Source organism: Euphorbia lathyris, chromosome 1 (assembly GCF_963576675.1).
Source record: "Euphorbia lathyris chromosome 1, ddEupLath1.1, whole genome shotgun sequence".
Taxonomy (NCBI): Eukaryota; Viridiplantae; Streptophyta; class Magnoliopsida; order Malpighiales; family Euphorbiaceae; genus Euphorbia; species Euphorbia lathyris.
The window spans coordinates 132,441,866-132,464,799 of NC_088910.1; the positions used below are offsets into that span (position 1 = coordinate 132,441,866).

At 46.4% G+C, this 22,934-nt stretch overlaps 63 non-coding genes across 63 annotated transcripts; all 63 read right to left on the reverse strand.

Annotated features, from left to right (window-relative positions):
* Window positions 1-27: 27 nt before the first annotated feature.
* LOC136213188 (5S ribosomal RNA) lies at window positions 28-146 on the reverse strand. The gene has a single exon (XR_010680314.1). It is a non-coding gene; the product is annotated as a 5S ribosomal RNA (ribosomal RNA).
* A 335-nt stretch (window positions 147-481) lies between these two features.
* Window positions 482-600, reverse strand: LOC136215292 (5S ribosomal RNA). The gene has a single exon (XR_010682337.1). It is a non-coding gene; the product is annotated as a 5S ribosomal RNA (ribosomal RNA).
* A 181-nt stretch (window positions 601-781) lies between these two features.
* On the reverse strand, window positions 782-900 carry LOC136214233 (5S ribosomal RNA). The gene has a single exon (XR_010681329.1). It is a non-coding gene; the product is annotated as a 5S ribosomal RNA (ribosomal RNA).
* A 259-nt stretch (window positions 901-1,159) lies between these two features.
* On the reverse strand, window positions 1,160-1,278 carry LOC136215222 (5S ribosomal RNA). The gene has a single exon (XR_010682269.1). It is a non-coding gene; the product is annotated as a 5S ribosomal RNA (ribosomal RNA).
* A 259-nt stretch (window positions 1,279-1,537) lies between these two features.
* Window positions 1,538-1,656, reverse strand: LOC136213685 (5S ribosomal RNA). The gene has a single exon (XR_010680784.1). It is a non-coding gene; the product is annotated as a 5S ribosomal RNA (ribosomal RNA).
* A 260-nt stretch (window positions 1,657-1,916) lies between these two features.
* Window positions 1,917-2,035, reverse strand: LOC136214496 (5S ribosomal RNA). The gene has a single exon (XR_010681580.1). It is a non-coding gene; the product is annotated as a 5S ribosomal RNA (ribosomal RNA).
* Window positions 2,036-2,218: 183 nt separating this feature from the next.
* LOC136213189 (5S ribosomal RNA) lies at window positions 2,219-2,337 on the reverse strand. The gene has a single exon (XR_010680315.1). It is a non-coding gene; the product is annotated as a 5S ribosomal RNA (ribosomal RNA).
* Window positions 2,338-2,596: 259 nt separating this feature from the next.
* Window positions 2,597-2,715, reverse strand: LOC136211284 (5S ribosomal RNA). Its single transcript, XR_010678494.1, has one exon. It is a non-coding gene; the product is annotated as a 5S ribosomal RNA (ribosomal RNA).
* A 335-nt stretch (window positions 2,716-3,050) lies between these two features.
* LOC136215293 (5S ribosomal RNA) lies at window positions 3,051-3,169 on the reverse strand. Its single transcript, XR_010682338.1, has one exon. It is a non-coding gene; the product is annotated as a 5S ribosomal RNA (ribosomal RNA).
* Window positions 3,170-3,428: 259 nt separating this feature from the next.
* Window positions 3,429-3,547, reverse strand: LOC136215696 (5S ribosomal RNA). Its single transcript, XR_010682730.1, has one exon. It is a non-coding gene; the product is annotated as a 5S ribosomal RNA (ribosomal RNA).
* A 259-nt stretch (window positions 3,548-3,806) lies between these two features.
* On the reverse strand, window positions 3,807-3,925 carry LOC136213686 (5S ribosomal RNA). The gene has a single exon (XR_010680785.1). It is a non-coding gene; the product is annotated as a 5S ribosomal RNA (ribosomal RNA).
* A 260-nt stretch (window positions 3,926-4,185) lies between these two features.
* On the reverse strand, window positions 4,186-4,304 carry LOC136214497 (5S ribosomal RNA). The gene has a single exon (XR_010681581.1). It is a non-coding gene; the product is annotated as a 5S ribosomal RNA (ribosomal RNA).
* A 182-nt stretch (window positions 4,305-4,486) lies between these two features.
* On the reverse strand, window positions 4,487-4,605 carry LOC136213190 (5S ribosomal RNA). The gene has a single exon (XR_010680316.1). It is a non-coding gene; the product is annotated as a 5S ribosomal RNA (ribosomal RNA).
* A 259-nt stretch (window positions 4,606-4,864) lies between these two features.
* On the reverse strand, window positions 4,865-4,983 carry LOC136211285 (5S ribosomal RNA). Its single transcript, XR_010678495.1, has one exon. It is a non-coding gene; the product is annotated as a 5S ribosomal RNA (ribosomal RNA).
* A 335-nt stretch (window positions 4,984-5,318) lies between these two features.
* LOC136215544 (5S ribosomal RNA) lies at window positions 5,319-5,437 on the reverse strand. The gene has a single exon (XR_010682583.1). It is a non-coding gene; the product is annotated as a 5S ribosomal RNA (ribosomal RNA).
* Window positions 5,438-5,618: 181 nt separating this feature from the next.
* On the reverse strand, window positions 5,619-5,737 carry LOC136214234 (5S ribosomal RNA). Its single transcript, XR_010681330.1, has one exon. It is a non-coding gene; the product is annotated as a 5S ribosomal RNA (ribosomal RNA).
* Window positions 5,738-5,996: 259 nt separating this feature from the next.
* Window positions 5,997-6,115, reverse strand: LOC136215697 (5S ribosomal RNA). The gene has a single exon (XR_010682731.1). It is a non-coding gene; the product is annotated as a 5S ribosomal RNA (ribosomal RNA).
* Window positions 6,116-6,374: 259 nt separating this feature from the next.
* LOC136213687 (5S ribosomal RNA) lies at window positions 6,375-6,493 on the reverse strand. Its single transcript, XR_010680786.1, has one exon. It is a non-coding gene; the product is annotated as a 5S ribosomal RNA (ribosomal RNA).
* A 260-nt stretch (window positions 6,494-6,753) lies between these two features.
* On the reverse strand, window positions 6,754-6,872 carry LOC136214498 (5S ribosomal RNA). Its single transcript, XR_010681582.1, has one exon. It is a non-coding gene; the product is annotated as a 5S ribosomal RNA (ribosomal RNA).
* A 260-nt stretch (window positions 6,873-7,132) lies between these two features.
* LOC136214499 (5S ribosomal RNA) lies at window positions 7,133-7,251 on the reverse strand. The gene has a single exon (XR_010681583.1). It is a non-coding gene; the product is annotated as a 5S ribosomal RNA (ribosomal RNA).
* A 183-nt stretch (window positions 7,252-7,434) lies between these two features.
* Window positions 7,435-7,553, reverse strand: LOC136214397 (5S ribosomal RNA). Its single transcript, XR_010681483.1, has one exon. It is a non-coding gene; the product is annotated as a 5S ribosomal RNA (ribosomal RNA).
* A 259-nt stretch (window positions 7,554-7,812) lies between these two features.
* On the reverse strand, window positions 7,813-7,931 carry LOC136213992 (5S ribosomal RNA). Its single transcript, XR_010681089.1, has one exon. It is a non-coding gene; the product is annotated as a 5S ribosomal RNA (ribosomal RNA).
* Window positions 7,932-8,113: 182 nt separating this feature from the next.
* Window positions 8,114-8,232, reverse strand: LOC136214262 (5S ribosomal RNA). The gene has a single exon (XR_010681358.1). It is a non-coding gene; the product is annotated as a 5S ribosomal RNA (ribosomal RNA).
* Window positions 8,233-8,491: 259 nt separating this feature from the next.
* Window positions 8,492-8,610, reverse strand: LOC136213688 (5S ribosomal RNA). The gene has a single exon (XR_010680787.1). It is a non-coding gene; the product is annotated as a 5S ribosomal RNA (ribosomal RNA).
* A 259-nt stretch (window positions 8,611-8,869) lies between these two features.
* LOC136214086 (5S ribosomal RNA) lies at window positions 8,870-8,988 on the reverse strand. The gene has a single exon (XR_010681183.1). It is a non-coding gene; the product is annotated as a 5S ribosomal RNA (ribosomal RNA).
* A 335-nt stretch (window positions 8,989-9,323) lies between these two features.
* Window positions 9,324-9,442, reverse strand: LOC136215294 (5S ribosomal RNA). The gene has a single exon (XR_010682339.1). It is a non-coding gene; the product is annotated as a 5S ribosomal RNA (ribosomal RNA).
* Window positions 9,443-9,623: 181 nt separating this feature from the next.
* On the reverse strand, window positions 9,624-9,742 carry LOC136211286 (5S ribosomal RNA). The gene has a single exon (XR_010678496.1). It is a non-coding gene; the product is annotated as a 5S ribosomal RNA (ribosomal RNA).
* Window positions 9,743-10,077: 335 nt separating this feature from the next.
* On the reverse strand, window positions 10,078-10,196 carry LOC136215545 (5S ribosomal RNA). Its single transcript, XR_010682584.1, has one exon. It is a non-coding gene; the product is annotated as a 5S ribosomal RNA (ribosomal RNA).
* A 181-nt stretch (window positions 10,197-10,377) lies between these two features.
* LOC136214235 (5S ribosomal RNA) lies at window positions 10,378-10,496 on the reverse strand. The gene has a single exon (XR_010681331.1). It is a non-coding gene; the product is annotated as a 5S ribosomal RNA (ribosomal RNA).
* Window positions 10,497-10,755: 259 nt separating this feature from the next.
* On the reverse strand, window positions 10,756-10,874 carry LOC136215700 (5S ribosomal RNA). The gene has a single exon (XR_010682733.1). It is a non-coding gene; the product is annotated as a 5S ribosomal RNA (ribosomal RNA).
* A 259-nt stretch (window positions 10,875-11,133) lies between these two features.
* LOC136213690 (5S ribosomal RNA) lies at window positions 11,134-11,252 on the reverse strand. The gene has a single exon (XR_010680788.1). It is a non-coding gene; the product is annotated as a 5S ribosomal RNA (ribosomal RNA).
* A 260-nt stretch (window positions 11,253-11,512) lies between these two features.
* Window positions 11,513-11,631, reverse strand: LOC136214500 (5S ribosomal RNA). Its single transcript, XR_010681584.1, has one exon. It is a non-coding gene; the product is annotated as a 5S ribosomal RNA (ribosomal RNA).
* Window positions 11,632-11,814: 183 nt separating this feature from the next.
* Window positions 11,815-11,933, reverse strand: LOC136214399 (5S ribosomal RNA). The gene has a single exon (XR_010681485.1). It is a non-coding gene; the product is annotated as a 5S ribosomal RNA (ribosomal RNA).
* A 259-nt stretch (window positions 11,934-12,192) lies between these two features.
* LOC136213993 (5S ribosomal RNA) lies at window positions 12,193-12,311 on the reverse strand. The gene has a single exon (XR_010681090.1). It is a non-coding gene; the product is annotated as a 5S ribosomal RNA (ribosomal RNA).
* A 182-nt stretch (window positions 12,312-12,493) lies between these two features.
* On the reverse strand, window positions 12,494-12,612 carry LOC136214263 (5S ribosomal RNA). The gene has a single exon (XR_010681359.1). It is a non-coding gene; the product is annotated as a 5S ribosomal RNA (ribosomal RNA).
* A 259-nt stretch (window positions 12,613-12,871) lies between these two features.
* LOC136213692 (5S ribosomal RNA) lies at window positions 12,872-12,990 on the reverse strand. Its single transcript, XR_010680790.1, has one exon. It is a non-coding gene; the product is annotated as a 5S ribosomal RNA (ribosomal RNA).
* Window positions 12,991-13,249: 259 nt separating this feature from the next.
* On the reverse strand, window positions 13,250-13,368 carry LOC136214087 (5S ribosomal RNA). The gene has a single exon (XR_010681184.1). It is a non-coding gene; the product is annotated as a 5S ribosomal RNA (ribosomal RNA).
* Window positions 13,369-13,703: 335 nt separating this feature from the next.
* LOC136215295 (5S ribosomal RNA) lies at window positions 13,704-13,822 on the reverse strand. The gene has a single exon (XR_010682340.1). It is a non-coding gene; the product is annotated as a 5S ribosomal RNA (ribosomal RNA).
* Window positions 13,823-14,003: 181 nt separating this feature from the next.
* On the reverse strand, window positions 14,004-14,122 carry LOC136214236 (5S ribosomal RNA). The gene has a single exon (XR_010681332.1). It is a non-coding gene; the product is annotated as a 5S ribosomal RNA (ribosomal RNA).
* A 259-nt stretch (window positions 14,123-14,381) lies between these two features.
* LOC136215701 (5S ribosomal RNA) lies at window positions 14,382-14,500 on the reverse strand. Its single transcript, XR_010682734.1, has one exon. It is a non-coding gene; the product is annotated as a 5S ribosomal RNA (ribosomal RNA).
* A 259-nt stretch (window positions 14,501-14,759) lies between these two features.
* Window positions 14,760-14,878, reverse strand: LOC136213693 (5S ribosomal RNA). Its single transcript, XR_010680791.1, has one exon. It is a non-coding gene; the product is annotated as a 5S ribosomal RNA (ribosomal RNA).
* A 260-nt stretch (window positions 14,879-15,138) lies between these two features.
* Window positions 15,139-15,257, reverse strand: LOC136215175 (5S ribosomal RNA). The gene has a single exon (XR_010682223.1). It is a non-coding gene; the product is annotated as a 5S ribosomal RNA (ribosomal RNA).
* A 183-nt stretch (window positions 15,258-15,440) lies between these two features.
* LOC136214121 (5S ribosomal RNA) lies at window positions 15,441-15,559 on the reverse strand. The gene has a single exon (XR_010681218.1). It is a non-coding gene; the product is annotated as a 5S ribosomal RNA (ribosomal RNA).
* Window positions 15,560-15,818: 259 nt separating this feature from the next.
* On the reverse strand, window positions 15,819-15,937 carry LOC136211287 (5S ribosomal RNA). Its single transcript, XR_010678497.1, has one exon. It is a non-coding gene; the product is annotated as a 5S ribosomal RNA (ribosomal RNA).
* Window positions 15,938-16,119: 182 nt separating this feature from the next.
* Window positions 16,120-16,238, reverse strand: LOC136214264 (5S ribosomal RNA). The gene has a single exon (XR_010681360.1). It is a non-coding gene; the product is annotated as a 5S ribosomal RNA (ribosomal RNA).
* A 259-nt stretch (window positions 16,239-16,497) lies between these two features.
* LOC136215051 (5S ribosomal RNA) lies at window positions 16,498-16,616 on the reverse strand. Its single transcript, XR_010682106.1, has one exon. It is a non-coding gene; the product is annotated as a 5S ribosomal RNA (ribosomal RNA).
* Window positions 16,617-16,876: 260 nt separating this feature from the next.
* On the reverse strand, window positions 16,877-16,995 carry LOC136214088 (5S ribosomal RNA). The gene has a single exon (XR_010681185.1). It is a non-coding gene; the product is annotated as a 5S ribosomal RNA (ribosomal RNA).
* Window positions 16,996-17,254: 259 nt separating this feature from the next.
* LOC136213694 (5S ribosomal RNA) lies at window positions 17,255-17,373 on the reverse strand. Its single transcript, XR_010680792.1, has one exon. It is a non-coding gene; the product is annotated as a 5S ribosomal RNA (ribosomal RNA).
* A 259-nt stretch (window positions 17,374-17,632) lies between these two features.
* On the reverse strand, window positions 17,633-17,751 carry LOC136213565 (5S ribosomal RNA). The gene has a single exon (XR_010680668.1). It is a non-coding gene; the product is annotated as a 5S ribosomal RNA (ribosomal RNA).
* Window positions 17,752-18,010: 259 nt separating this feature from the next.
* Window positions 18,011-18,129, reverse strand: LOC136213695 (5S ribosomal RNA). The gene has a single exon (XR_010680794.1). It is a non-coding gene; the product is annotated as a 5S ribosomal RNA (ribosomal RNA).
* Window positions 18,130-18,389: 260 nt separating this feature from the next.
* On the reverse strand, window positions 18,390-18,508 carry LOC136214089 (5S ribosomal RNA). The gene has a single exon (XR_010681186.1). It is a non-coding gene; the product is annotated as a 5S ribosomal RNA (ribosomal RNA).
* A 259-nt stretch (window positions 18,509-18,767) lies between these two features.
* On the reverse strand, window positions 18,768-18,886 carry LOC136213696 (5S ribosomal RNA). Its single transcript, XR_010680795.1, has one exon. It is a non-coding gene; the product is annotated as a 5S ribosomal RNA (ribosomal RNA).
* A 259-nt stretch (window positions 18,887-19,145) lies between these two features.
* On the reverse strand, window positions 19,146-19,264 carry LOC136214449 (5S ribosomal RNA). The gene has a single exon (XR_010681535.1). It is a non-coding gene; the product is annotated as a 5S ribosomal RNA (ribosomal RNA).
* Window positions 19,265-19,524: 260 nt separating this feature from the next.
* LOC136213697 (5S ribosomal RNA) lies at window positions 19,525-19,643 on the reverse strand. Its single transcript, XR_010680796.1, has one exon. It is a non-coding gene; the product is annotated as a 5S ribosomal RNA (ribosomal RNA).
* Window positions 19,644-19,903: 260 nt separating this feature from the next.
* LOC136214285 (5S ribosomal RNA) lies at window positions 19,904-20,022 on the reverse strand. Its single transcript, XR_010681379.1, has one exon. It is a non-coding gene; the product is annotated as a 5S ribosomal RNA (ribosomal RNA).
* A 183-nt stretch (window positions 20,023-20,205) lies between these two features.
* Window positions 20,206-20,324, reverse strand: LOC136214122 (5S ribosomal RNA). The gene has a single exon (XR_010681219.1). It is a non-coding gene; the product is annotated as a 5S ribosomal RNA (ribosomal RNA).
* Window positions 20,325-20,583: 259 nt separating this feature from the next.
* Window positions 20,584-20,702, reverse strand: LOC136211288 (5S ribosomal RNA). The gene has a single exon (XR_010678498.1). It is a non-coding gene; the product is annotated as a 5S ribosomal RNA (ribosomal RNA).
* Window positions 20,703-20,884: 182 nt separating this feature from the next.
* On the reverse strand, window positions 20,885-21,003 carry LOC136214267 (5S ribosomal RNA). The gene has a single exon (XR_010681362.1). It is a non-coding gene; the product is annotated as a 5S ribosomal RNA (ribosomal RNA).
* A 259-nt stretch (window positions 21,004-21,262) lies between these two features.
* LOC136215052 (5S ribosomal RNA) lies at window positions 21,263-21,381 on the reverse strand. The gene has a single exon (XR_010682107.1). It is a non-coding gene; the product is annotated as a 5S ribosomal RNA (ribosomal RNA).
* Window positions 21,382-21,641: 260 nt separating this feature from the next.
* LOC136214090 (5S ribosomal RNA) lies at window positions 21,642-21,760 on the reverse strand. The gene has a single exon (XR_010681187.1). It is a non-coding gene; the product is annotated as a 5S ribosomal RNA (ribosomal RNA).
* A 259-nt stretch (window positions 21,761-22,019) lies between these two features.
* LOC136213698 (5S ribosomal RNA) lies at window positions 22,020-22,138 on the reverse strand. The gene has a single exon (XR_010680797.1). It is a non-coding gene; the product is annotated as a 5S ribosomal RNA (ribosomal RNA).
* A 259-nt stretch (window positions 22,139-22,397) lies between these two features.
* LOC136213566 (5S ribosomal RNA) lies at window positions 22,398-22,516 on the reverse strand. Its single transcript, XR_010680669.1, has one exon. It is a non-coding gene; the product is annotated as a 5S ribosomal RNA (ribosomal RNA).
* Window positions 22,517-22,775: 259 nt separating this feature from the next.
* Window positions 22,776-22,894, reverse strand: LOC136213699 (5S ribosomal RNA). The gene has a single exon (XR_010680798.1). It is a non-coding gene; the product is annotated as a 5S ribosomal RNA (ribosomal RNA).
* Window positions 22,895-22,934: the final 40 nt, after the last annotated feature.

Below are 22,934 nucleotides of genomic sequence, written 5' to 3' on the forward strand. Positions count from 1 at the left end.
AAAAAATGCACGTTGCAAAAAAGTTTGGGGGTGCAACACGAGGACTTCCCAAGAGGTCACCCATCTTAGTACTACTCTCACCCAAGCACGTTTAACTTCGGAGTTCTGATGGGATCCGGTGCATTAGTGCTGGTATGATCGCACCCTTCATCCCATGCAAAAACTAAGCATATATTCCATACTGGGCGCCCCTTTCTCCCGTATGCTCATCCTTCACGTGCATGCACAAGCCCCCGGACCCCAAACACTGACCCCCGCCTCGAAAACGTGCACGCCATGGTGAAAAAAAAATTAAATAATTAAAAAATGCACGTTGCAAAAAAGTTTGGGCCCGCCTCGAAAACGTGCACGCCATGGTGAAAAAAAATTAAATAATTAAAAAATGCACGTTGCAAAAAAGTTTGGGTCCGCCTCGAAAACGTGCACGCCATGGTGAAAAAAAAATTAAATAATTAAAAAATGCACGTTGCAAAAAAGTTTGGGGGTGCAACACGAGGACTTCCCAAGAGGTCACCCATCTTAGTACTACTTTCGCCCAAGTACGTTTCACTTCGGAGTTCTGATGGGATCCGGTGCATTAGTGCTGGTATGATCGCACCCGTCATCCCATGCAAAAACTAAGCATATATTCCATACTGGGCGCCCCTTTCTCCCGTATGCTCATCCTTCACGTGCATGCACAAGCCCCCGGACCCCAAACACTGACCCCGCCTCGTAAACGTGCACGCCATGGTGAAAAAAAAATTAAATAATTAAAAAATGCACGTTGCAAAAAAGTTTGGGGGTGCAACACGAGGACTTCCCAAGAGGTCACCCATCTTAGTACTACTCTCGCCCAAGCACGTTTAACTTCGGTGTTCTGATGGGATCCGGTGCATTAGTGCTGGTATGATCGCACCCGTCATCCCATGCAAAAACTAAGCATATATTCCATACTGGGCGCCCCTTTCTCCCGTATGCTCATCCTTCACGTGCATGCACAAGCCCCCGGACCCCAAACACTGACCCCCGCCTCGAAAACGTGCACGCCATGGTGAAAAAAAAAATTAAATAATTAAAAAATGCACGTTGCAAAAAAGTTTGGGCCCGCCTCGAAAACGTGCACGCCATGGTGAAAAAAAAATTAAATAATTAAAAAATACACGTTGCAAAAATTTTGGGGGTGCAACATGAGGACTTCCCAAGAGGTCACCCATCTTAGTACTACTCTCGCCCAAGCACGTTTAATTTCGGAGTTCTGATGGGATCCGGTGCATTAGTGCTGGTATGATCGCACCCGTCATCCCATGCAAAAACTAAGCATATATTCCATACTGGGCGCCCCTTTCTCCCGTATGCTCATCCTTCACGTGCATGCACAAGCCCCCGGACCCCAAACACTGACCCCCGCCTCGAAAACGTGCACGCCATGGTGAAAAAAAAAATTAAATAATTAAAAAATGCACGTTGCAAAAAAGTTTGGGCCCGCCTCGAAAACGTGCACGCCATGGTGAAAAAAAAATTAAATAATTAAAAAATACACGTTGCAAAAATTTTGGGGGTGCAACACGAGGACTTCCCAAGAGGTCACCCATCTTAGTACTACTCTCGCCCAAGCACGTTTAATTTCGGAGTTCTGATGGGATCCGGTGCATTAGTGCTGGTATGATCGCACCCGTCATCCCATGCAAAAACTAAGCATATATTCCATACTGGGCGCCCCTTTCTCCCGTATGCTCATCCTTCACGTGCATGCACAAGCCCCCGGACCCCAAACACTGACCCCCGCCTCGAAAACGTGCACGCCATGGTGAAAAAAAAAATTAAATAATTAAAAAATGCACGTTGCAAAAAAGTTTGGGCCCGCCTCGAAAACGTGCACGCCATGGTGAAAAAAAAATTAAATAATTAAAAAATGCACGTTGCAAAAAAGTTTGGGGGTGCAACACGAGGACTTCCCAAGAGGTCACCCATCTTAGTACTACTCTCACCCAAGCACGTTTAACTTTGGAGTTCTGATGGGATCCGGTGCATTAGTGCTGGTATGATCGCACCCTTCATCCCATGCAAAAACTAAGCATATATTCCATACTGGGCGCCCCTTTCTCCCGTATGCTCATCCTTCACGTGCATGCACAAGCCCCCGGACCCCAAACACTGACCCCCGCCTCGAAAACGTGCACGCCATGGTGAAAAAAAAAATTAAATAATTAAAAAATGCACGTTGCAAAAAAGTTTGGGGGTGCAACACGAGGACTTCCCAAGAGGTCACCCATCTTAGTACTACTCTCACCCAAGCACGTTTAACTTCGGAGTTCTGATGGGATCCGGTGCATTAGTGCTGGTATGATCGCACCCTTCATCCCATGCAAAAACTAAGCATATATTCCATACTGGGCGCCCCTTTCTCCCGTATGCTCATCCTTCACGTGCATGCACAAGCCCCCGGACCCCAAACACTGACCCCCGCCTCGAAAACGTGCACGCCATGGTGAAAAAAAAATTAAATAATTAAAAAATGCACGTTGCAAAAAACTTTGGGCCCGCCTCGAAAACGTGCACGCCATGGTGAAAAAAAAATTAAATAATTAAAAAATGCACGTAGCAAAAAAGTTTGGGGGTGCAACACGAGGACTTCCCAAGAGGTCACCCATCTTAGTACTACTCTCGCCCAAGCACGTTTAACTTCGGAGTTCTGATGGGATCCGGTGCATTAGTGCTGGTATGATCGCACCCGTCATCCCATGCAAAAACTAAGCATATATTCCATACTGGGCGCCCCTTTCTCCCGTATGCTCATCCTTCACGTGCATGCACAAGCCCCCGGACCCCAAACACTGACCCCCGCCTCGAAAACGTGCACGCCATGGTGAAAAAAAAATTAAATAATTAAAAAATGCACGTTGCAAAAAAGTTTGGGCCCGCCTCGAAAACGTGCACGCCATGGTGAAAAAAAATTAAATAATTAAAAAATGCACGTTGCAAAAAAGTTTGGGTCCGCCTCGAAAACGTGCACGCCATGGTGAAAAAAAAATTAAATAATTAAAAAATGCACGTTGCAAAAAAGTTTGGGGGTGCAACACGAGGACTTCCCAAGAGGTCACCCATCTTAGTACTACTTTCGCCCAAGTACGTTTCACTTCGGAGTTCTGATGGGATCCGGTGCATTAGTGCTGGTATGATCGCACCCGTCATCCCATGCAAAAACTAAGCATATATTCCATACTGGGCGCCCCTTTCTCCCGTATGCTCATCCTTCACGTGCATGCACAAGCCCCCGGACCCCAAACACTGACCCCCGCCTCGAAAACGTGCACGCCATGGTGAAAAAAAAAATTAAATAATTAAAAAATGCACGTTGCAAAAAAGTTTGGGCCCGCCTCGAAAACGTGCACGCCATGGTGAAAAAAAAATTAAATAATTAAAAAATACACGTTGCAAAAATTTTGGGGGTGCAACATGAGGACTTCCCAAGACGTCACCCATCTTAGTACTACTCTCGCCCAAGCACGTTTAATTTCGGAGTTCTGATGGGATCCGGTGCATTAGTGCTGGTATGATCGCACCCGTCATCCCATGCAAAAACTAAGCATATATTCCATACTGGGCGCCCCTTTCTCCCGTATGCTCATCCTTCACGTGCATGCACAAGCCCCCGGACCCCAAACACTGACCCCCGCCTCGAAAACGTGCACGCCATGGTGAAAAAAAAAATTAAATAATTAAAAAATGCACGTTGCAAAAAAGTTTGGGCCCGCCTCGAAAACGTGCACGCCATGGTGAAAAAAAAATTAAATAATTAAAAAATACACGTTGCAAAAATTTTGGGGGTGCAACACGAGGACTTCCCAAGAGGTCACCCATCTTAGTACTACTCTCGCCCAAGCACGTTTAATTTCGGAGTTCTGATGGGATCCGGTGCATTAGTGCTGGTATGATCGCACCCGTCATCCCATGCAAAAACTAAGCATATATTCCATACTGGGCGCCCCTTTCTCCCGTATGCTCATCCTTCACGTGCATGCACAAGCCCCCGGACCCCAAACACTGACCCCCGCCTCGAAAACGTGCACGCCATGGTGAAAAAAAAAATTAAATAATTAAAAAATGCACGTTGCAAAAAAGTTTGGGCCCGCCTCGAAAACGTGCACGCCATGGTGAAAAAAAAATTAAATAATTAAAAAATGCACGTTGCAAAAAAGTTTGGGGGTGCAACACGAGGACTTCCCAAGAGGTCACCCATCTTAGTACTACTCTCACCCAAGCACGTTTAACTTTGGAGTTCTGATGGGATCCGGTGCATTAGTGCTGGTATGATCGCACCCTTCATCCCATGCAAAAACTAAGTATATATTCCATACTGGGCGCCCCTTTCTCCCGTATGCTCATCCTTCACGTGCATGCACAAGCCCCCGGACCCCAAACACTGACCCCGCCTCGAAAACGTGCACGCCATGGTGAAAAAAAAAATTAAATAATTAAAAAATGCACGTTGCAAAAAAGTTTGGGGGTGCAACACGAGGACTTCCCAAGAGGTCACCCATCTTAGTACTACTCTCACCCAAGCACGTTTAACTTCGGAGTTCTGATGGGATCCGGTGCATTAGTGCTGGTATGATCGCACCCTTCATCCCATGCAAAAACTAAGCATATATTCCATACTGGGCGCCCCTTTCTCCCGTATGCTCATCCTTCACGTGCATGCACAAGCCCCCGGACCCCAAACACTGACCCCCGCCTCGAAAACGTGCACGCCATGGTGAAAAAAAAATTAAATAATTAAAAAATGCACGTTGCAAAAAACTTTGGGCCCGCCTCGAAAACGTGCACGCCATGGTGAAAAAAAAATTAAATAATTAAAAAATGCACGTAGCAAAAAAGTTTGGGGGTGCAACACGAGGACTTCCCAAGAGGTCACCCATCTTAGTACTACTCTCGCCCAAGCACGTTTAACTTCGGAGTTCTGATGGGATCCGGTGCATTAGTGCTGGTATGATCGCACCCGTCATCCCATGCAAAAACTAAGCATATATTCCATACTGGGCGCCCCTTTCTCCCGTATGCTCATCCTTCACGTGCATGCACAAGCCCCCGGACCCCAAACACTGACCCCCGCCTCGAAAACGTGCACGCCATGGTGAAAAAAAAATTAAATAATTAAAAAATGCACGTTGCAAAAAAGTTTGGGCCCGCCTCGAAAACGTGCACGCCATGGTGAAAAAAAATTAAATAATTAAAAAATGCACGTTGCAAAAAAGTTTGGGTCCGCCTCGAAAACGTGCACGCCATGGTGAAAAAAAAATTAAATAATTAAAAAATGCACGTTGCAAAAAAGTTTGGGGGTGCAACACGAGGACTTCCCAAGAGGTCACCCATCTTAGTACTACTTTCGCCCAAGTACGTTTCACTTCGGAGTTCTGATGGGATCCGGTGCATTAGTGCTGGTATTATCGCACCCGTCATCCCATGCAAAAACTAAGCATATATTCCATACTGGGCGCCCCTTTCTCCCGTATGCTCATCCTTCACGTGCATGCACAAGCCCCCGGACCCCAAACACTGACCCCGCCTCGTAAACGTGCACGCCATGGTGAAAAAAAAATTAAATAATTAAAAAATGCACGTTGCAAAAAAGTTTGGGGGTGCAACACGAGGACTTCCCAAGAGGTCACCCATCTTAGTACTACTCTCGCCCAAGCACGTTTAACTTCGGTGTTCTGATGGGATCCGGTGCATTAGTGCTGGTATGATCGCACCCGTCATCCCATGCAAAAACTAAGCATATATTCCATACTGGGCGCCCCTTTCTCCCGTATGCTCATCCTTCACGTGCATGCACAAGCCCCCGGACCCCAAACACTGACCCCCGCCTCGAAAACGTGCACGCCATGGTGAAAAAAAAAATTAAATAATTAAAAAATGCACGTTGCAAAAAAGTTTGGGCCCGCCTCGAAAACGTGCACGCCATGGTGAAAAAAAAATTAAATAATTAAAAAATACACGTTGCAAAAATTTTGGGGGTGCAACATGAGGACTTCCCAAGACGTCACCCATCTTAGTACTACTCTCGCCCAAGCACGTTTAATTTCGGAGTTCTGATGGGATCCGGTGCATTAGTGCTGGTATGATCGCACCCGTCATCCCATGCAAAAACTAAGCATATATTCCATACTGGGCGCCCCTTTCTCCCGTATGCTCATCCTTCACGTGCATGCACAAGCCCCCGGACCCCAAACACTGACCCCCGCCTCGAAAACGTGCACGCCATGGTGAAAAAAAAAATTAAATAATTAAAAAATGCACGTTGCAAAAAAGTTTGGGCCCGCCTCGAAAACGTGCACGCCATGGTGAAAAAAAAATTAAATAATTAAAAAATACACGTTGCAAAAATTTTGGGGGTGCAACACGAGGACTTCCCAAGAGGTCACCCATCTTAGTACTACTCTCGCCCAAGCACGTTTAATTTCGGAGTTCTGATGGGATCCGGTGCATTAGTGCTGGTATGATCGCACCCGTCATCCCATGCAAAAACTAAGCATATATTCCATACTGGGCGCCCCTTTCTCCCGTATGCTCATCCTTCACGTGCATGCACAAGCCCCCGGACCCCAAACACTGACCCCCGCCTCGAAAACGTGCACGCCATGGTGAAAAAAAAAATTAAATAATTAAAAAATGCACGTTGCAAAAAAGTTTGGGCCCGCCTCGAAAACGTGCACGCCATGGTGAAAAAAAAATTAAATAATTAAAAAATGCACGTTGCAAAAAAGTTTGGGGGTGCAACACGAGGACTTCCCAAGAGGTCACCCATCTTAGTACTACTCTCACCCAAGCACGTTTAACTTTGGAGTTCTGATGGGATCCGGTGCATTAGTGCTGGTATGATCGCACCCGTCATCCCATGCAAAAACTAAGCATATATTCCATACTGGGCGCCCCTTTCTCCCGTATGCTCATCCTTCACGTGCATGCACAAGCCCCCGGACCCCAAACACTGACCCCCGCCTCGAAAACGTGCACGCCATGGTGAAAAAAAAAATTAAATAATTAAAAAATGCACGTTGCAAAAAAGTTTGGGCCCGCCTCGAAAACGTGCACGCCATGGTGAAAAAAAAATTAAATAATTAAAAAATGCACGTTGCAAAAAAGTTTGGGGGTGCAACACGAGGACTTCCCAAGAGGTCACCCATCTTAGTACTACTCTCACCCAAGCACGTTTAACTTTGGAGTTCTGATGGGATCCGGTGCATTAGTGCTGGTATGATCGCACCCTTCATCCCATGCAAAAACTAAGTATATATTCCATACTGGGCGCCCCTTTCTCCCGTATGCTCATCCTTCACGTGCATGCACAAGCCCCCGGACCCCAAACACTGACCCCCGCCTCGAAAACGTGCACGCCATGGTGAAAAAAAAAATTAAATAATTAAAAAATGCACGTTGCAAAAAAGTTTGGGGGTGCAACACGAGGACTTCCCAAGAGGTCACCCATCTTAGTACTACTCTCACCCAAGCACGTTTAACTTCAGAGTTCTGATGGGATCCGGTGCATTAGTGCTGGTATGATCGCACCCTTCATCCCATGCAAAAACTAAGCATATATTCCATACTGGGCGCCCCTTTCTCCCGTATGCTCATCCTTCACGTGCATGCACAAGCCCCCGGACCCCAAACACTGACCCCCGCCTCGAAAACGTGCACGCCATGGTGAAAAAAAAATTAAATAATTAAAAAATGCACGTTGCAAAAAACTTTGGGCCCGCCTCGAAAACGTGCACGCCATGGTGAAAAAAAAATTAAATAATTAAAAAATGCACGTAGCAAAAAAGTTTGGGGGTGCAACACGAGGACTTCCCAAGAGGTCACCCATCTTAGTACTACTCTCGCCCAAGCACGTTTAACTTCGGGGTTCTGATGGGATCCGGTGCATTAGTGCTGGTATGATCGCACCCGTCATCCCATGCAAAAACTAAGCATATATTCCATACTGGGCGCCCCTTTCTCCCGTATGCTCATCCTTCACGTTCATGCACAAGCCCCCGGACCCCAAACACTGACCCCGCCTCGTAAACGTGCACGCCATGGTGAAAAAAAAAATTAAATAATTAAAAAATGCACGTTGCAAAAAAGTTTGGGGTTGCAACACGAGGACTTCCCAAGAGGTCACCCATCTTAGTACTACTCTCGCCCAAGCACGTTTAACTTCGGAGTTCTGATGGGATCCGGTGCATTAGTGCTGGTATGATCGCACCTGTCATCCCATGCAAAAACTAAGCATATATTCCATACTGGGCGCCCCTTTCTCCCGTATGCTCATCCTTCACGTGCATGCACAAGCCCCCGGACCCCAAACACTGACCCCCGCCTCGAAAACGTGCACGCCATGGTGAAAAAAAAAATTAAATAATTAAAAAATGCACGTTGCAAAAAAGTTTGGGCCCGCCTCGAAAACGTGCACGCCATGGTGAAAAAAAAATTAAATAGTAAAAAAATACACGTTGCAAAAATTTTGGGGGTGCAACACGAGGACTTCCCAAGAGGTCACCCATCTTAGTACTACTCTCGCCCAAGCACGTTTAATTTCGGAGTTCTGATGGGATCCGGTGCATTAGTGCTGGTATGATCGCACCCGTCTTCCCATGCAAAAACTAAGCATATATTCCATACTGGGCGCCCCTTTCTCCCGTATGCTCATCCTTCACGTGCATGCACAAGCCCCCGGACCCCAAACACTGACCCCCGCCTCGAAAACGTGCACGCCATGGTGAAAAAAAAAATTAAATAATTAAAAAATGCACGTTGCAAAAAAGTTTGGGCCCGCCTCGAAAACGTGCACGCCATGGTGAAAAAAAATTAAATAATTAAAAAATGCACGTTGCAAAAAAGTTTGGGGGTGCAACACGAGGACTTCCCAAGAGGTCACCCATCTTAGTACTACTCTCACCCAAGCACGTTTCACTTCGGAGTTCTGATGGGATCCGGTGCATTAGTGCTGGTATGATCGCACCCTTCATCCCATGCAAAAACTAAGCATATATTCCATACTGGGCGCCCCTTTCTCCCGTATGCTCATCCTTCACGTGCATGCACAAGCCCCCGGACCCCAAACACTGACCCCCGCCTCGAAAACGTGCACGCCATGGTGAAAAAAAAATTAAATAATTAAAAAATGCACGTTGCAAAAAAGTTTGGGCCCGCCTCGAAAACGTGCACGCCATGGTGAAAAAAAATTAAATAATTAAAAAATGCACGTTGCAAAAAAGTTTGGGTCCGCCTCGAAAACGTGCACGCCATGGTGAAAAAAAAATTAAATAATTAAAAAATGCACGTTGCAAAAAAGTTTGGGGGTGCAACACGAGGACTTCCCAAGAGGTCACCCATCTTAGTACTACTTTCGCCCAAGTACGTTTCACTTCGGAGTTCTGATGGGATCCGGTGCATTAGTGCTGGTATGATCGCACCCGTCATCCCATGCAAAAACTAAGCATATATTCCATACTGGGCGCCCCTTTCTCCCGTATGCTCATCCTTCACGTGCATGCACAAGCCCCCGGACCCCAAACACTGACCCCGCCTCGTAAACGTGCACGCCATGGTGAAAAAAAAATTAAATAATTAAAAAATGCACGTTGCAAAAAAGTTTGGGGGTGCAACACGAGGACTTCCCAAGAGGTCACCCATCTTAGTACTACTCTCGCCCAAGCACGTTTAACTTCGGAGTTCTGATGGGATCCGGTGCATTAGTGCTGGTATGATCGCACCCGTCATCCCATGCAAAAACTAAGCATATATTCCATACTGGGCGCCCCTTTCTCCCGTATGCTCATCCTTCACGTGCATGCACAAGCCCCCGGACCCCAAACACTGACCCCCGCCTCGAAAACGTGCACGCCATGGTGAAAAAAAAATTAAATAATTAAAAAATGCACGTTGCAAAAAAGTTTGGGCCCGCCTCGAAAACGTGCACGCCATGGTGAAAAAAAATTAAATAATTAAAAAATGGACGTTGCAAAAAAGTTTGGGTCCGCCTCGAAAACGTGCACGCCATGGTGAAAAAAAAATTAAATAATTAAAAAATGCACGTTGCAAAAAAGTTTGGGGGTGCAACACGAGGACTTCCCAAGAGGTCACCCATCTTAGTACTACTTTCGCCCAAGTACGTTTCACTTCGGAGTTCTGATGGGATCCGGTGCATTAGTGCTGGTATTATCGCACCCGTCATCCCATGCAAAAACTAAGCATATATTCCATACTGGGCGCCCCTTTCTCCCGTATGCTCATCCTTCACGTGCATGCACAAGCCCCCGGACCCCAAACACTGACCCCGCCTCGTAAACGTGCACGCCATGGTGAAAAAAAAATTAAATAATTAAAAAATGCACGTTGCAAAAAAGTTTGGGGGTGCAACACGAGGACTTCCCAAGAGGTCACCCATCTTAGTACTACTCTCGCCCAAGCACGTTTAACTTCGGTGTTCTGATGGGATCCGGTGCATTAGTGCTGGTATGATCGCACCCGTCATCCCATGCAAAAACTAAGCATATATTCCATACTGGGCGCCCCTTTCTCCCGTATGCTCATCCTTCACGTGCATGCACAAGCCCCCGGACCCCAAACACTGACCCCCGCCTCGAAAACGTGCACGCCATGGTGAAAAAAAAAATTAAATAATTAAAAAATGCACGTTGCAAAAAAGTTTGGGCCCGCCTCGAAAACGTGCACGCCATGGTGAAAAAAAAATTAAATAATTAAAAAATACACGTTGCAAAAATTTTGGGGGTGCAACATGAGGACTTCCCAAGACGTCACCCATCTTAGTACTACTCTCGCCCAAGCACGTTTAATTTCGGAGTTCTGATGGGATCCGGTGCATTAGTGCTGGTATGATCGCACCCGTCATCCCATGCAAAAACTAAGCATATATTCCATACTGGGCGCCCCTTTCTCCCGTATGCTCATCCTTCACGTGCATGCACAAGCCCCCGGACCCCAAACACTGACCCCCGCCTCGAAAACGTGCACGCCATGGTGAAAAAAAAAATTAAATAATTAAAAAATGCACGTTGCAAAAAAGTTTGGGCCCGCCTCGAAAACGTGCACGCCATGGTGAAAAAAAAATTAAATAATTAAAAAATACACGTTGCAAAAATTTTGGGGGTGCAACACGAGGACTTCCCAAGAGGTCACCCATCTTAGTACTACTCTCGCCCAAGCACGTTTAATTTCGGAGTTCTGATGGGATCCGGTGCATTAGTGCTGGTATGATCGCACCCGTCATCCCATGCAAAAACTAAGCATATATTCCATACTGGGCGCCCCTTTCTCCCGTATGCTCATCCTTCACGTGCATGCACAAGCCCCCGGACCCCAAACACTGACCCCCGCCTCGAAAACGTGCACGCCATGGTGAAAAAAAAAATTAAATAATTAAAAAATGCACGTTGCAAAAAAGTTTGGGCCCGCCTCGAAAACGTGCACGCCATGGTGAAAAAAAAATTAAATAATTAAAAAATGCACGTTGCAAAAAAGTTTGGGGGTGCAACACGAGGACTTCCCAAGAGGTCACCCATCTTAGTACTACTCTCACCCAAGCACGTTTAACTTTGGAGTTCTGATGGGATCCGGTGCATTAGTGCTGGTATGATCGCACCCTTCATCCCATGCAAAAACTAAGTATATATTCCATACTGGGCGCCCCTTTCTCCCGTATGCTCATCCTTCACGTGCATGCACAAGCCCCCGGACCCCAAACACTGACCCCCGCCTCGAAAACGTGCACGCCATGGTGAAAAAAAAAATTAAATAATTAAAAAATGCACGTTGCAAAAAAGTTTGGGGGTGCAACACGAGGACTTCCCAAGAGGTCACCCATCTTAGTACTACTCTCACCCAAGCACGTTTAACTTCAGAGTTCTGATGGGATCCGGTGCATTAGTGCTGGTATGATCGCACCCTTCATCCCATGCAAAAACTAAGCATATATTCCATACTGGGCGCCCCTTTCTCCCGTATGCTCATCCTTCACGTGCATGCACAAGCCCCCGGACCCCAAACACTGACCCCCGCCTCGAAAACGTGCACGCCATGGTGAAAAAAAAATTAAATAATTAAAAAATGCACGTTGCAAAAAACTTTGGGCCCGCCTCGAAAACGTGCACGCCATGGTGAAAAAAAAATTAAATAATTAAAAAATGCACGTAGCAAAAAAGTTTGGGGGTGCAACACGAGGACTTCCCAAGAGGTCACCCATCTTAGTACTACTCTCGCCCAAGCACGTTTAACTTCGGGGTTCTGATGGGATCCGGTGCATTAGTGCTGGTATGATCGCACCCGTCATCCCATGCAAAAACTAAGCATATATTCCATACTGGGCGCCCCTTTCTCCCGTATGCTCATCCTTCACGTTCATGCACAAGCCCCCGGACCCCAAACACTGACCCCGCCTCGTAAACGTGCACGCCATGGTGAAAAAAAAAATTAAATAATTAAAAAATGCACGTTGCAAAAAAGTTTGGGGTTGCAACACGAGGACTTCCCAAGAGGTCACCCATCTTAGTACTACTCTCGCCCAAGCACGTTTAACTTCGGAGTTCTGATGGGATCCGGTGCATTAGTGCTGGTATGATCGCACCTGTCATCCCATGCAAAAACTAAGCATATATTCCATACTGGGCGCCCCTTTCTCCCGTATGCTCATCCTTCACGTGCATGCACAAGCCCCCGGACCCCAAACACTGACCCCCGCCTCGAAAACGTGCACGCCATGGTGAAAAAAAAAATTAAATAATTAAAAAATGCACGTTGCAAAAAAGTTTGGGCCCGCCTCGAAAACGTGCACGCCATGGTGAAAAAAAAATTAAATAGTAAAAAAATACACGTTGCAAAAATTTTGGGGGTGCAACACGAGGACTTCCCAAGAGGTCACCCATCTTAGTACTACTCTCGCCCAAGCACGTTTAATTTCGGAGTTCTGATGGGATCCGGTGCATTAGTGCTGGTATGATCGCACCCGTCTTCCCATGCAAAAACTAAGCATATATTCCATACTGGGCGCCCCTTTCTCCCGTATGCTCATCCTTCACGTGCATGCACAAGCCCCCGGACCCCAAACACTGACCCCCGCCTCGAAAACGTGCACGCCATGGTGAAAAAAAAAATTAAATAATTAAAAAATGCACGTTGCAAAAAAGTTTGGGCCCGCCTCGAAAACGTGCACGCCATGGTGAAAAAAAATTAAATAATTAAAAAATGCACGTTGCAAAAAAGTTTGGGGGTGCAACACGAGGACTTCCCAAGAGGTCACCCATCTTAGTACTACTCTCACCCAAGCACGTTTCACTTCGGAGTTCTGATGGGATCCGGTGCATTAGTGCTGGTATGATCGCACCCTTCATCCCATGCAAAAACTAAGCATATATTCCATACTGGGCGCCCCTTTCTCCCGTATGCTCATCCTTCACGTGCATGCACAAGCCCCCGGACCCCAAACACTGACCCCCGCCTCGAAAACGTGCACGCCATGGTGAAAAAAAAATTAAATAATTAAAAAATGCACGTTGCAAAAAAGTTTGGGCCCGCCTCGAAAACGTGCACGCCATGGTGAAAAAAAATTAAATAATTAAAAAATGCACGTTGCAAAAAAGTTTGGGTCCGCCTCGAAAACGTGCACGCCATGGTGAAAAAAAAATTAAATAATTAAAAAATGCACGTTGCAAAAAAGTTTGGGGGTGCAACACGAGGACTTCCCAAGAGGTCACCCATCTTAGTACTACTTTCGCCCAAGTACGTTTCACTTCGGAGTTCTGATGGGATCCGGTGCATTAGTGCTGGTATGATCGCACCCGTCATCCCATGCAAAAACTAAGCATATATTCCATACTGGGCGCCCCTTTCTCCCGTATGCTCATCCTTCACGTGCATGCACAAGCCCCCGGACCCCAAACACTGACCCCGCCTCGTAAACGTGCACGCCATGGTGAAAAAAAAATTAAATAATTAAAAAATGCACGTTGCAAAAAAGTTTGGGGGTGCAACACGAGGACTTCCCAAGAGGTCACCCATCTTAGTACTACTCTCGCCCAAGCACGTTTAACTTCGGTGTTCTGATGGGATCCGGTGCATTAGTGCTGGTATGATCGCACCCGTCATCCCATGCAAAAACTAAGCATATATTCCATACTGGGCGCCCCTTTCTCCCGTATGCTCATCCTTCACGTGCATGCACAAGCCCCCGGACCCCAAACACTGACCCCCGCCTCGAAAACGTGCACGCCATGGTGAAAAAAAAAATTAAATAATTAAAAAATGCACGTTGCAAAAAAGTTTGGGCCCGCCTCGAAAACGTGCACGCCATGGTGAAAAAAAAATTAAATAATTAAAAAATACACGTTGCAAAAATTTTGGGGGTGCAACATGAGGACTTCCCAAGACGTCACCCATCTTAGTACTACTCTCGCCCAAGCACGTTTAATTTCGGAGTTCTGATGGGATCCGGTGCATTAGTGCTGGTATGATCGCACCCGTCATCCCATGCAAAAACTAAGCATATATTCCATACTGGGCGCCCTTTTCTCCCGTATGCTCATCCTTCACGTGCATGCACAAGCCCCCGGACCCCAAACACTGACCCCCGCCTCGAAAACGTGCACGCCATGGTGAAAAAAAAAATTAAATAATTAAAAAATGCACGTTGCAAAAAAGTTTGGGCCCGCCTCGAAAACGTGCACGCCATGGTGAAAAAAAAATTAAATAATTAAAAAATACACGTTGCAAAAATTTTGGGGGTGCAACACGAGGACTTCCCAAGAGGTCACCCATCTTAGTACTACTCTCGCCCAAGCACGTTTAATTTCGGAGTTCTGATGGGATCCGGTGCATTAGTGCTGGTATGATCGCACCCGTCATCCCATGCAAAAACTAAGCATATATTCCATACTGGGCGCCCCTTTCTCCCGTATGCTCATCCTTCACGTGCATGCACAAGCCCCCGGACCCCAAACACTGACCCCCGCCTCGAAAACGTGCACGCCATGGTGAAAAAAAAAATTAAATAATTAAAAAATGCACGTTGCAAAAAAGTTTGGGCCCGCCTCGAAAACGTGCACGCCATGGTGAAAAAAAAATTAAATAATTAAAAAATGCACGTTGCAAAAAAGTTTGGGGGTGCAACACGAGGACTTCCCAAGAGGTCACCCATCTTAGTACTACTCTCACCCAAGCACGTTTAACTTTGGAGTTCTGATGGGATCCGGTGCATTAGTGCTGGTATGATCGCACCTTTCATCCCATGCAAAAACTAAGTATATATTCCATACTGGGCGCCCCTTTCTCCCGTATGCTCATCCTTCACGTGCATGCACAAGCCCCCGGACCCCAAACACTGACCCCCGCCTCGAAAACGTGCACGCCATGGTGAAAAAAAAAATTAAATAATTAAAAAATGCACGTTGCAAAAAAGTTTGGGGGTGCAACACGAGGACTTCCCAAGAGGTCACCCATCTTAGTACTACTCTCACCCAAGCACGTTTAACTTCGGAGTTCTGATGGGATCCGGTGGATTAGTGCTGGTATGATCGCACCCTTCATCCCATGCAAAAACTAAGCATATATTCCATACTGGGCGCCCCTTTCTCCCGTATGCTCATCCTTCACGTGCATGCACAAGCCACCGGACCCCAAACACTGACCCCCGCCTCGAAAACGTGCACGCCATGGTGAAAAAAAAATTAAATAATTAAAAAATGCACGTTGCAAAAAACTTTGGGCCCGCCTCGAAAATGTGCACGCCATGGTGAAAAAAAAATTAAATAATTAAAAAATGCACGTAGCAAAAAAGTTTGGGGGTGCAACACGAGGACTTCCCAAGAGGTCACCCATCTTAGTACTACTCTCGCCCAAGCACGTTTAACTTCGGAGTTCTGATGGGATCCGGTGCATTAGTGCTGGTATGATCGCACCCGTCATCCCATGCAAAAACTAAGCATATATTCCATACTGGGCGCCCCTTTCTCCCGTATGCTCATCCTTCACGTTCATGCACAAGCCCCCGGACCCCAAACACTGACCCCGCCTCGTAAACGTGCACGCCATGGTGAAAAAAAAAATTAAATAATTAAAAAATGCACGTTGCAAAAAAGTTTGGGGTTGCAACACGAGGACTTCCCAAGAGGTCACCCATCTTAGTACTACTCTCGCCCAAGCACGTTTAACTTCGGAGTTCTGATGGGATCCGGTGCATTAGTGCTGGTATGATCGCACCTGTCATCCCATGCAAAAACTAAGCATATATTCCATACTGGGCGCCCCTTTCTCCCGTATGCTCATCCTTCACGTGCATGCACAAGCCCCCGGACCCCAAACACTGACCCCCGCCTCGAAAACGTGCACGCCATGGTGAAAAAAAAAATTAAATAATTAAAAAATGCACGTTGCAAAAAAGTTTGGGCCCGCCTCGAAAACGTGCACGCCATGGTGAAAAAAAAATTAAATAGTAAAAAAATACACGTTGCAAAAATTTTGGGGGTGCAACACGAGGACTTCCCAAGAGGTCACCTATCTTAGTACTACTCTCGCCCAAGCACGTTTAATTTCGGAGTTCTGATGGGATCCGGTGCATTAGTGCTGGTATGATCGCACCCGTCTTCCCATGCAAAAACTAAGCATATATTCCATACTGGGCGCCCCTTTCTCCCGTATGCTCATCCTTCACGTGCATGCACAAGCCCCCGGACCCCAAACACTGACCCCCGCCTCGAAAACGTGCACGCCATGGTGAAAAAAAAAATTAAATAATTAAAAAATGCACGTTGCAAAAAAGTTTGGGCCCGCCTCGAAAACGTGCACGCCATGGTGAAAAAAAAATTAAATAATTAAAAAATGCACGTTGCAAAAAAGTTTGGGGGTGCAACACGAGGACTTCCCAAGAGGTCACCCATCTTAGTACTACTCTCACCCAAGCACGTTTCACTTCGGAGTTCTGATGGGATCCGGTGCATTAGTGCTGGTATGATCGCACCCTTCATCCCATGCAAAAACTAAGCATATATTCCATACTGGGCGCCCCTTTCTCCCGTATGCTCATCCTTCACGTGCATGCACAAGCCCCCGGACCCCAAACACTGACCCCCGCCTCGAAAACGTGCACGCCATGGTGAAAAAAAAAATTAAATAATTAAAAAATGCACGTTGCAAAAAAGTTTGGGCCCGCCTCGAAAACGTGCACGCCATGGTGAAAAAAAAATTAAATAATTAAAAAATACACGTTGCAAAAATTTTGGGGGTGCAACACGAGGACTTCCCAAGAGGTCACCCATCTTAGTACTACTCTCGCCCAAGCACGTTTAATTTCGGAGTTCTGATGGGATCCGGTGCATTAGTGCTGGTATGATCGCACCCGTCATCCCATGCAAAAACTAAGCATATATTCCATACTGGGCGCCCCTTTCTCCCGTATGATCATCCTTCACGTGCATGCACAAGCCCCCGGACCCCAAACACTGACCCCCGCCTCGAAAACGTGCACGCCATGGTGAAAAAAAAATTAAATAATTAAAAAATGCACGTTGCAAAAAAGTTTGGGCCCGCCTCGAAAACGTGCACGCCATGGTGAAAAAAAAATTAAATAATTAAAAAATGCACGTTGCAAAAAAATTTGGGGGTGCAACACGAGGACTTCCCAAGAGGTCACCCATCTTAGTACTACTCTCACCCAGGCACGTTTAACTTCGGAGTTCTGATGGGATCCGGTGCATTAGTGCTGGTATGATCGCACCCTTCATCCCATGCAAAAACTAAGCATATATTCCATACTGGGCGCCCCTTTCTCCCGTATGCTCATCCTTCACGTGCATGCACAAGCCCCCGGACCCCAAACACTGACCCCCGCCTCGAAAACGTGCACGCCATGGTGAAAAAAAAAATTAAATAATTAAAAAATGCACGTTGCAAAAAAGTTTGGGCCCGCCTCGAAAACGTGCACGCCATGGTGAAAAAAAAATTAAATAATAAAAAAATACACGTTGCAAAAATTTTGGGGGTGCAACACGAGGACTTCCCAAGAGGTCACCCATCTTAGTACTACTCTCGCCCAAGCACGTTTAATTTCGGAGTTCTGATGGGATCCGGTGCATTAGTGCTGGTATGATCGCACCCGTCTTCCCATGCAAAAACTAAGCATATATTCCATACTGGGCGCCCTTTTCTCCCGTATGCTCATCCTTCACGTGCATGCACAAGCCCCCGGACCCCAAACACTGACCCCCGCCTCGAAAACGTGCACGCCATGGTGAAAAAAAAAATTAAATAATTAAAAAATGCACGTTGCAAAAAAGTTTGGGCCCGCCTCGAAAACGTGCACGCCATGGTGAAAAAAAAATTAAATAATTAAAAAATGCACGTTGCAAAAAAGTTTGGGGGTGCAACACGAGGACTTCCCAAGAGGTCACCCATCTTAGTACTACTCTCACCCAAGCACGTTTCACTTCGGAGTTCTGATGGGATCCGGTGCATTAGTGCTGGTATGATCGCACCCTTCATCCCATGCAAAAACTAAGCATATATTCCATACTGGGCGCCCCTTTCTCCCGTATGCTCATCCTTCACGTGCATGCACAAGCCCCCGGACCCCAAACACTGACCCCTGCCTCGAAAACGTCCACGCCATGGTGAAAAAAAAAATTAAATAATTAAAAAATGCACGTTGCAAAAAAGTTTGGGCCCGCCTCGAAAACGTGCACGCCATGGTGAAAAAAAAATTAAATAATTAAAAAATACACGTTGCAAAAATTTTGGGGGTGCAACACGAGGACTTCCCAAGAGGTCACCCATCTTAGTACTACTCTCGCCCAAGCACGTTTAATTTCGGAGTTCTGATGGGATCCGGTGCATTAGTGCTGGTATGATCGCACCCGTCATCCCATGCAAAAACTAAGCATATATTCCATACTGGGCGCCCCTTTCTCCCGTATGCTCATCCTTCACGTGCATGCACAAGCCCCCGGACCCCAAACACTGACCCCCGCCTCGAAAACGTGCACGCCATGGTGAAAAAAAAATTAAATAATTAAAAAATGCACGTTGCAAAAAAGTTTGGACCCGCCTCGAAAACGTGCACGCCATGGTGAAAAAAAAATTAAATAATTAAAAAATGCACGTTGCAAAAAAATTTGGGGGTGCAACACGAGGACTTCCCAAGAGGTCACCCATCTTAGTACTACTCTCACCCAGGCACGTTTCACTTCGGAGTTCTGATGGGATCCGGTGCATTAGTGCTGGTATGATCGCACCCTTCATCCCATGCAAAAACTAAGCATATATTCCATACTGGGCGCCCCTTTCTCCCGTATGCTCATCCTTCACGTGCATGCACAAGCCCCCGGACCCCAAACACTGACCCCCGCCTCGAAAACGTGCACGCCATGGTGAAAAAAAAAATTAAATAATTAAAAAATGCACGTTGCAAAAAAGTTTGGGCCCGCCTCGAAAACGTGCACGCCATGGTGAAAAAAAAAATTAAATAATAAAAAAATACACGTTGCAAAAATTTTGGGGGTGCAACACGAGGACTTCCCAAGAGGTCACCCATCTTAGTACTACTCTCGCCCAAGCACGTTTAATTTCGGAGTTCTGATGGGATCCGGTGCATTAGTGCTGGTATGATCGCACCCATCTTCCCATGCAAAAACTAAGCATATATTCCATACTGGGCGCCCCTTTCTCCCGTATGCTCATCCTTCACGTGCATGCACAAGCCCCCGGACCCCAAACACTGACCCCCGCCTCGAAAACGTGCACGCCATGGTGAAAAAAAAAATTAAATAATTAAAAAATGCACGTTGCAAAAAAGTTTGGGCCCGCCTCGAAAACGTGCACGCCATGGTGAAAAAAAAATTAAATAATTAAAAAATGCACGTTGCAAAAAAGTTTGGGGGTGCAACACGAGGACTTCCCAAGAGGTCACCCATCTTAGTACTACTCCCACCCAAGCACGTTTCACTTCGGAGTTCTGATGGGATCCGGTGCATTAGTGCTGGTATGATCGCACCCTTCATCCCATGCAAAAACTAAGCATATATTCCATACTGGGCGCCCCTTTCTCCCGTATGCTCATCCTTCACGTGCATGCACAAGCCCCCGGACCCCAAACACTGACCCCCGCCTCGAAAACGTGCACGCCATGGTGAAAAAAAAAATTAAATAATTAAAAAATGCACGTTGCAAAAAAGTTTGGGGGTGCAACACGAGGACTTCCCAAGAGGTCACCCATCTTAGTACTACTCTCACCCAAGCACGTTTAACTTCGGAGTTCTGATGGGATCCGGTGGATTAGTGCTGGTATGATCGCACCCTTCATCCCATGCAAAAACTAAGCATATATTCCATACTGGGCGCCCCTTTCTCCCGTATGCTCATCCTTCACGTGCATGCACAAGCCCCCGGACCCCAAACACTGACCCCCGCCTCGAAAACGTGCACGCCATGGTGAAAAAAAAATTAAATAATTAAAAAATGCACGTTGCAAAAAACTTTGGGCCCGCCTCGAAAACGTGCACGCCATGGTGAAAAAAAAATTAAATAATTAAAAAATGCACGTAGCAAAAAAGTTTGGGGGTGCAACACGAGGACTTCCCAAGAGGTCACCCATCTTAGTACTACTCTCGCCCAAGCACGTTTAACTTCGGAGTTCTGATGGGATCCGGTGCATTAGTGCTGGTATGATCGCACCCGTCATCCCATGCAAAAACTAAGCATATATTCCATACTGGGCGCCCCTTTCTCCCGTATGCTCATCCTTCACGTTCATGCACAAGCCCCCGGACCCCAAACACTGACCCCGCCTCGTAAACGTGCACGCCATGGTGAAAAAAAAAATTAAATAATTAAAAAATGCACGTTGCAAAAAAGTTTGGGGTTGCAACACGAGGACTTCCCAAGAGGTCACCCATCTTAGTACTACTCTCGCCCAAGCACGTTTAACTTCGGAGTTCTGATGGGATCCGGTGCATTAGTGCTGGTATGATCGCACCTGTCATCCCATGCAAAAACTAAGCATATATTCCATACTGGGCGCCCCTTTCTCCCGTATGCTCATCCTTCACGTGCATGCACAAGCCCCCGGACCCCAAACACTGACCCCCGCCTCGAAAACGTGCACGCCATGGTGAAAAAAAAAATTAAATAATTAAAAAATGCACGTTGCAAAAAAGTTTGGGCCCGCCTCGAAAACGTGCACGCCATGGTGAAAAAAAAATTAAATAGTAAAAAAATACACGTTGCAAAAATTTTGGGGGTGCAACACGAGGACTTCCCAAGAGGTCACCTATCTTAGTACTACTCTCGCCCAAGCACGTTTAATTTCGGAGTTCTGATGGGATCCGGTGCATTAGTGCTGGTATGATCGCACCCGTCTTCCCATGCAAAAACTAAGCATATATTCCATACTGGGCGCCCCTTTCTCCCGTATGCTCATCCTTCACGTGCATGCACAAGCCCCCGGACCCCAAACACTGACCCCCGCCTCGAAAACGTGCACGCCATGGTGAAAAAAAAAATTAAATAATTAAAAAATGCACGTTGCAAAAAAGTTTGGGCCCGCCTCGAAAACGTGCACGCCATGGTGAAAAAAAAATTAAATAATTAAAAAATGCACGTTGCAAAAAAGTTTGGGGGTGCAACACGAGGACTTCCCAAGAGGTCACCCATCTTAGTACTACTCTCACCCAAGCACGTTTCACTTCGGAGTTCTGATGGGATCCGGTGCATTAGTGCTGGTATGATCGCACCCTTCATCCCATGCAAAAACTAAGCATATATTCCATACTGGGCGCCCCTTTCTCCCGTATGCTCATCCTTCACGTGCATGCACAAGCCCCCGGACCCCAAACACTGACCCCCGCCTCGAAAACGTGCACGCCATGGTGAAAAAAAAAATTAAATAATTAAAAAATGCACGTTGCAAAAAAGTTTGGGCCCGCCTCGAAAACGTGCACGCCATGGTGAAAAAAAAATTAAATAATTAAAAAATACACGTTGCAAAAATTTTGGGGGTGCAACACGAGGACTTCCCAAGAGGTCACCCATCTTAGTACTACTCTCGCCCAAGCACGTTTAATTTCGGAGTTCTGATGGGATCCGGTGCATTAGTGCTGGTATGATCGCACCCGTCATCCCATGCAAAAACTAAGCATATATTCCATACTGGGCGCCCCTTTCTCCCGTATGCTCATCCTTCACGTGCATGCACAAGCCCCCGGACCCCAAACACTGACCCCCGCCTCGAAAACGTGCACGCCATGGTGAAAAAAAAATTAAATAATTAAAAAATGCACGTTGCAAAAAAGTTTGGGCCCGCCTCGAAAACGTGCACGCCATGGTGAAAAAAAAATTAAATAATTAAAAAATGCACGTTGCAAAAAAATTTGGGGGTGCAACACGAGGACTTCCCAAGAGGTCACCCATCTTAGTACTACTCTCACCCAGGCACGTTTAACTTCGGAGTTCTGATGGGATCCGGTGCATTAGTGCTGGTATGATCGCACCCTTCATCCCATGCAAAAACTAAGCATATATTCCATACTGGGCGCCCCTTTCTCCCGTATGCTCATCCTTCACGTGCATGCACAAGCCCCCGGACCCCAAACACTGACCCCCGCCTCGAAAACGTGCACGCCATGGTGAAAAAAAAAATTAAATAATTAAAAAATGCACGTTGCAAAAAAGTTTGGGCCCGCCTCGAAAACGTGCACGCCATGGTGAAAAAAAAATTAAATAATAAAAAAATACACGTTGCAAAAATTTTGGGGGTGCAACACGAGGACTTCCCAAGAGGTCACCCATCTTAGTACTACTCTCGCCCAAGCACGTTTAATTTCGGAGTTCTGATGGGATCCGGTGCATTAGTGCTGGTATGATCGCACCCGTCTTCCCATGCAAAAACTAAGCATATATTCCATACTGGG